Genomic DNA, 7000 nt, shown 5'->3' on the forward strand with positions numbered 1-7000 from the left:
AAAAAAAAAAAAAAAAAAAAAAAACAACTTAATAGCAAGAAAACAAACAAACAAAAAGTTTACAAATGGGTCAAGAACCTGAACAGACATTTCTCAAAAGATGACATACAAATGGCCAACAGGTTCATGAAGAAATGCTCAACAGCACTAATCATTAGGAAAATGCAAATTAAAACCACAATGAGATTCTACATCACACACAAAAAATAACACGTGTTATCAATGACGTGGATTAAATGGAACCCTTTACATGTTAGTGAGAATGTAAATTAGTACAGCCATTATGGAAAATGGTATGGGGATTCCTCAGAAAATTAGAAATAGAACTACCATATGATCAAGCAATCCCACCTCTGGGTATGTATTCAAAGGAATTAAAATCAATATGTAAAAGAGATGTCTGCATTCCCATGTTCACTGCAACATTATTCACAATAATGTGAATGCCAAAACATGGAAGCAACCTAAGAGTTCATCAACAGATGAGTGGATAAAGAAACATGGCACATAGACACAGTGAAATACTATTCAACCTTAAAAAAGAAGGAAATGCTGTCATTTGTGATAACATGAATAAACATGATAACATGAATAAACATGGAAAACATTAAACTAAGTGAGATAAGCCAGGCACAGAAAGGCAAATACCACATGATCTCACTGACATGTAGAATCTCAAAAAATTGAACTCATACAAGTAAAGATGGGGGCTACCAAAGACTAAGGGAGAAGGGATGGGAGTGTATGGGGAGATGCTGGTTGAAGGGTACAAAGTTTCAGTTAGGCAGAAGTAATAATCTTTTGAGACCTATTGCATATCAGGATGATATAGTTAAAAATAATGTATGTTTCAAAATAACTAAGAGAATAAATTTAGAATGTCTCCCAACAAAAAATGGTGAGATGATTGATATGTTAATTAGCTTGGTTTAATCATTCCACATTGTATACATATATCAAAACATCACATTGTACCCCATAAATGTATAAAATATGATTTGTCAATTAAAATAATGTTATTTTTTTTAAATGCTGAAGAGAGCCAGGGATGTCAAACATATTATAGTGCATAGGTCAAAAACAGACAATGAAAAATTACTGTCCTATCTCTCACAATGTTTAATGCCTCATCTGTTTCACATATAAGCATAAATTGTTTTTAGTATGGTTTTTTTTTTCCTTTTTTGTTTTTGTTTTTAAAGATCTCATGCTCAGGCTGGAGTGCAGTGGCATGATCATGGCTCACTGCAGCCTTGAACTCCTGGGCTTAAGCAATCCTCCCACCTCAGCCTCCCAAAGTGCTGGAATTACCAGTGCATGCCACCATGCACAGCCCTAGCATCATTTTAATAAAATCGAGTGTTCCAAGAATACAACTACCAGTTAAGTTAAGGAGAGATTATGCTTTATTTAATTCAGAACTTTACCCAGGGCTGTTAGCTATCTTTGAAGTTCATGTCACAGGAACATCTTAATTTCTGGCACTGAGTGACCAATAGAATAAATTGGTAACAATCTGTATTTGTAGCTGTTGACTCATGGTGGTTCTAAGTATACATTTAAACATACTTTTTAGTCTTTATTCAAAATATCAAATATGAAAAGAAGAGTCAACTTGAAGATTTTCCTGAATCTCTTAAATGCCAACATATTATGAGTATAAGCACCTATTTCATTATATTTTATAGATAGCTATCATCTGTGCATTTCCATACCTAAATATATATAATTCCTTTTATTTCTCCTTTATATCAAAGTGAAGGCATTATGTTATTTTAAAAATGTTATTGATATATAATAGTTATATGTTTTTTAAATTAATGTGCACTATATATTTTCTATAAATTTCATTTTAAGCTAGTAAAGGAGCATAAGAAAATATTCCCTATAAAAGAGGAGCTTTAGGTCTCATCAGCTTGAGAACCAAGACTCTAAAGGTCTCTCTTTTGTTTGTGAATTCCTCGCTATTCCTTCCTCTTTCCTACCCACACTAGCAATTGAAAGAAGGAAATGGTCAGTGTAAGAAATTATTAGTAGCTAGGAGCATGAAGTAAATTTTATCTCGGTAAGAATTTTCTTTAAAAGACAGTTGTAAGCTGAGCATTCTTATGTGATGTGGATATAAATATAAGATTGTCAGAAGTTCACATTAATTATTTCATTTGTTGAGTATTACTATGTACCTGCGAGGTGTAAGGCATTTTGCTATTAAATGGATGGTGTCTAAAAAGCACCAAAATCATTGCTACACTAAATAAAATCTCTAGGGGAAAAAATGGATATTACAACAGGCAACAAAACAATTGACTGAGTGAAATGTTCAACTAGATATTTTGGAAGCATCTAATTTGTCACCCATATTGGTCCCAAAAGCCAAATTAGAGTAGATATGAAAGGGAAAAAATGCTAAAACTTTACAAAACAATGTTCATATTAGTGGGCAAATACAATAAATGAAACGGTGAGACTCTATTTCTGACCTAAATATATATTTTTTATAATCAGGATTATATCACTGTTAAATTAGTACAGTTTTAAAAGGTTTTTTGCATAACTGTTTGCAAAGAAATTTTTCATAGTAAAATTAGTAACAGAAAGAAATGGTCTTCTACCGTTGTTAGAAACAAATTAATATTACTGCAGATATCTCCCCTGTCACCAGCTTTTGCAATAACAAAAGGCAAAATAGCCTAGTGAAGGGTGGCTGTATGACTAGGAGCATGTTGCTTAACCTCTGAGCACCTAGGCTTTTTATATAATAACACTTGCCTCATAAATTAAATGAATTAGCAGTTGTTACATGCTTAAAACACTGCTCAGCATACTAGAAGCACAAAGCAAATAATAGCCATGATCACATCTCTTTTCCATACCAGAAGCATGAAAACTGCTCATGGGAACTATTGCCTAATGTTGGAAGGGTGGGCTTGACCTGACCAGACAGTCAAATGCTTTGCTTAGTGCATTTGTGCTCCAAATGCAGGAGACATCAACCAGTCGTAGTGTAATTAAGAGTGTTTGAGGATGTTCCTAACTAAGCAATAACTGAAGATCTGTGCAGATTTTAGATACAGGTTGTTACCCAGCAACAGACTGAAGTTTCTGAAGAAATTCTGAATCATTTCACTAGTAAAGCAACTTCCTGATAGATAGCTATTGACTCTGACCACGGTGAACCCAAGAACTCATTATCCTCTCACCCAGAAAAACAAAAAAATGAAGGTGAGCACTGATGAGGTGGTAAGATGCCAAAAAAACTGGTTTTACAACCTATCGGGTAAGTGAACAAGTGGTGGCTAAAAGTTGGTCACCTTATCTGGAAAGAGTAGGAAGATCAGGTCCATTGTGTTTTTGCAGGGGGCATTAGCATAGCATGGGAATGCAGCTCTGGAGCCAAAGAAAGAGCCCTGATGCCACTGGGGCATGCTGGCCCATTATGCCAAACAGAAACCACACCTGTCTGCCTTCCTTCTAGTCTCTCCACAGTATGTTGCACGACCACTCAGCTCACCCAAAAACACGTGCAGGAGGTCTTAGATTATGTCATTTAATGCTTGTAACTGTCTTACAAAGATGCTCGTCTCATTAAAATCATCCTCTTTACAGATGAGGAAACAAATTTAGAGAAGTTGCTTAATGTCACAAAGCTGATGAGTGAGACTCATGAGCCAGGCTGTCTCATTTCTGATTTCATGCTCTCAATGATATTGCCTTCTAGGAACAAATTACAACTAATGTCTATTTAGGACTTTAACATTCACCAAGCTCAGAACCCCACTACACTGTAAGGTGGACCTTATCTTATCACCATCCGCATTCTATAGATAAGGAAACAGACAAAAAGATGTATAAGTGGTTTTCCCACATTTATGCAATTAGGTAGTAGAGCTAGGATTTGAACCCCTGGTCTTTTGAACCTAAGTAGAATTTACAATAGGAACACTCAAGCAGAACGGGGTGAGTAATACTGAGCACAGAGCTTAAGAGGGCAGAGTTCTGTGGTCAGGACCTTAGCTTATTTTTGCCTTTGCTTTGTCTGCCCAGAAAATGCTTTTACATGAATACAATTACCTGATGATGACTTGCAATTTGTACATTCTGGATACATTACCTTTCTCTAGGTGACATGTAGGATTTGTATAATCTAGATATGTCTTCTCTGTTGATAAATATTGGAGATAGCACAATTGGATTTAAGCAATATCCTTAAATTAACATGTCAAGTGTACTTAGCTGCCCTTAGAAATCCTTCCAAGTTTAATAAGCAAATACTACTGGTGAAGAAGGAGATCACAGGATGAGAATCTTCCATCCTCTCTCTTATAGAATGAATGTTTGTTTCCCCCACCCCCAAATTCATACATAGAAATTGAATTCCCAACATAATAGTATTTAAATGTGGGTCATTTGGGAGCTAATAAGGTCATGAGGGTGGAGCCCTCATGAATGGGATTAGTGCCCTGATAAAAAGACCCAGAGAATTAATGAATCCTCTTTCTGCCATATTGCCAATGAGGATATAAGAAGTCAGCAGCCTGAAACTGGAAGAGGAACTTCACCAAGAACTCAAGCCTGCTGACATTCTCATTTTGGACTCCCAACCTCTGGAACTGTGAGAAATAAGTATTTGTTGTTTAAGCCATCCAGTTTATGGTATTTTGCTATAGCCCCCTGAATGGAATAAAATAGTTCCAGAGGACAGACGTCTCTGCATTTTGGGGAAAACATTATTTGCAGATTTATTCCGCTACTTTTATCTAATAGCCTGTTGCTTATTATGGATTTCAGCAGGTCTGATGATGACAGGGTAGCTGAATCTATAGGAAATTGTGCCGTGTAAGAAAGGAAATAACCTCTACAGATCCCTGCCAAAGTTTATTCTACTGTTGGTCTTGAGGCACTGGGTTGCCTGTTATAACACTGGCCAGGAATCACGAGGAAGTTACGAGCACTCAGTTGATGTCTGTAGTCACATAAAGGCCTCGGTTACTAAAGAAAGAAGAGTGTTGCTGACATCGGTTACTTCACACCCATTTTACCATTTCTTCTCACCCACAGGTATCTACCTAGGAGATCATATTTGCAGCTATAAAACATGATAAAATGTTTCATCAATTCATCCCTTTGGGCTTACTTTTAAAATTTAAGTTTCTCTGTTAATTTACTATAAATGCTTAATAAATTCAGAGTATATTATTATCATGAGCTAACACTTCCTCCAAACTATTTTCAAACAGTGAAGTAAAGGATAATGGAATGCTTTTCTCAGGTACATAATAAATAGTCAATGCCACCAAATGTTACCAATTTCCAATATTAGAGACATAAAAAATGTAGAAAGACCATTCATTTTATGAGGGGATACTTGAGTGAATGAATCTTTAAAATATTTACTGGATGCTAGCCATAGTCTTAGGTACTGGGGGTACTCAAATACCATCATTCTCAGCAAACTGACACAAGGACGGAAAATCAAACACTGCATGTTCTCACTCATAGGCAGTTGTTGAATGATGAGAACACATGGACACAGGGAGGGAAGCATCACACACTGGGGTCTGTGGGGGGGAAATAGGGAAGGGACAGTAGGGGGTGGGGAGCTGGGGAGGGATAACATGGGGATAAATGCCAGATATAGGTGATGGGGAGGAAGGCAACAAACCACACTGCCGTGTGTGTACCTATGCAACAATCTTACATGTTCTTCACATGTACCCCAAAACCTAAAATGCAATAAAAAAAATAATTAGCCAGGACTCAATACCCATCAACATCAATTTCAAGAACAGGAACAATAAATGTAAGTACATGAGAAGTATTCCACTTGGGGATTTTGTGGACAATACAAAAATAGAAATAAGGAGACATTATTTTCATCCTATTCTGGTTCAATTACTTTGTTCTCTGTACTAGTTGGAGAGCACATATTCTCCCACTATGAAAGAAAGCTAGGCTGGGGGGTGGGGCGTTCATTCAACCTAAACCAATCACATCTGCTTTGGGCAGTCAGTATTAAGAAAAGTCACATCCAGTTTACTATAGACTCAGTTAAAATGGAAGGAAAATATTCCCTGAAATGTAGCCTCTGTTGCTTGATAACAGTGCTTTGGAGCTTGACAGATGTAAAGACAGCCAATCACCTTTACATCTGCCAAAATATGTATTCTACAACAGCTAGAAAGATAAAATGTCTAAAACCACAACATGAGGAGTTGAATATTGAAAATTCCATATGTTTTGCAGGTTGACGTGAAATCCTACGAGAAAAACCAGCACATGAGGGTTCTTGTTGCAACTAACTTACAGGAAAGGAATCCTAATCTCTGAAAGGCAGGTATAAGAAAGATTACTGGTTATAAAGGAATATGGTCACACTATCCTTCAAAATGGGCAGAGCCACAGCAAGCCACATACCTCATCAGGTCTGATAATCAGCTCCTGGAAATGGGTGATTTGGATATGGCTGGTCAGCCAACTGTATGAGGGTTGGCTTTCCTGATGAAGTAGCCAAACAAATAAGGATGCTTCAAATCTGCCATTCGAGGGAACGGAGTTGGACAGCTGGGGACAGGTTTTAGGGCTGAGCACCCAACGTCTCAATCAGATAAAGGGCAAGGTGGTTCTCCTCCTCTCAGCTTGGGTAGGAAGTGCAATCAGTCTCAGTTCACAACAGAGAAGGCAAATCTGCCTGTTCCGATGTCTTCTCCTACAAATGTATTCCTTGCTCACTCTATTGTAGGCACACTGGCCTCCTTACTGTTCCTTGGATGTGCCACACATGCTCCTACAAGGGCCTTTGCACTTGGTGTTCTCTGTGCCAGGCACGCCCCTCCCCCTGATTTCCTCATGGCCCCCTTTCTCACTTCCTTCAAGTCACTCCTACTATCTCAGTGAGGACTACTGTATTCGTTTTTGATTGAAGCCATAACAAATAACCACAGCTTACTGGCTTAGTATATATAGGGTGAATTCCCATATACACTTCATGTGGCATAAGACA

Source organism: Cebus imitator, unplaced genomic scaffold, assembly GCF_001604975.1.
Source record: "Cebus imitator isolate Cc_AM_T3 unplaced genomic scaffold, Cebus_imitator-1.0 Scaffold367, whole genome shotgun sequence".
Lineage (NCBI taxonomy): Eukaryota > Metazoa > Chordata > Mammalia > Primates > Cebidae > Cebus > Cebus imitator.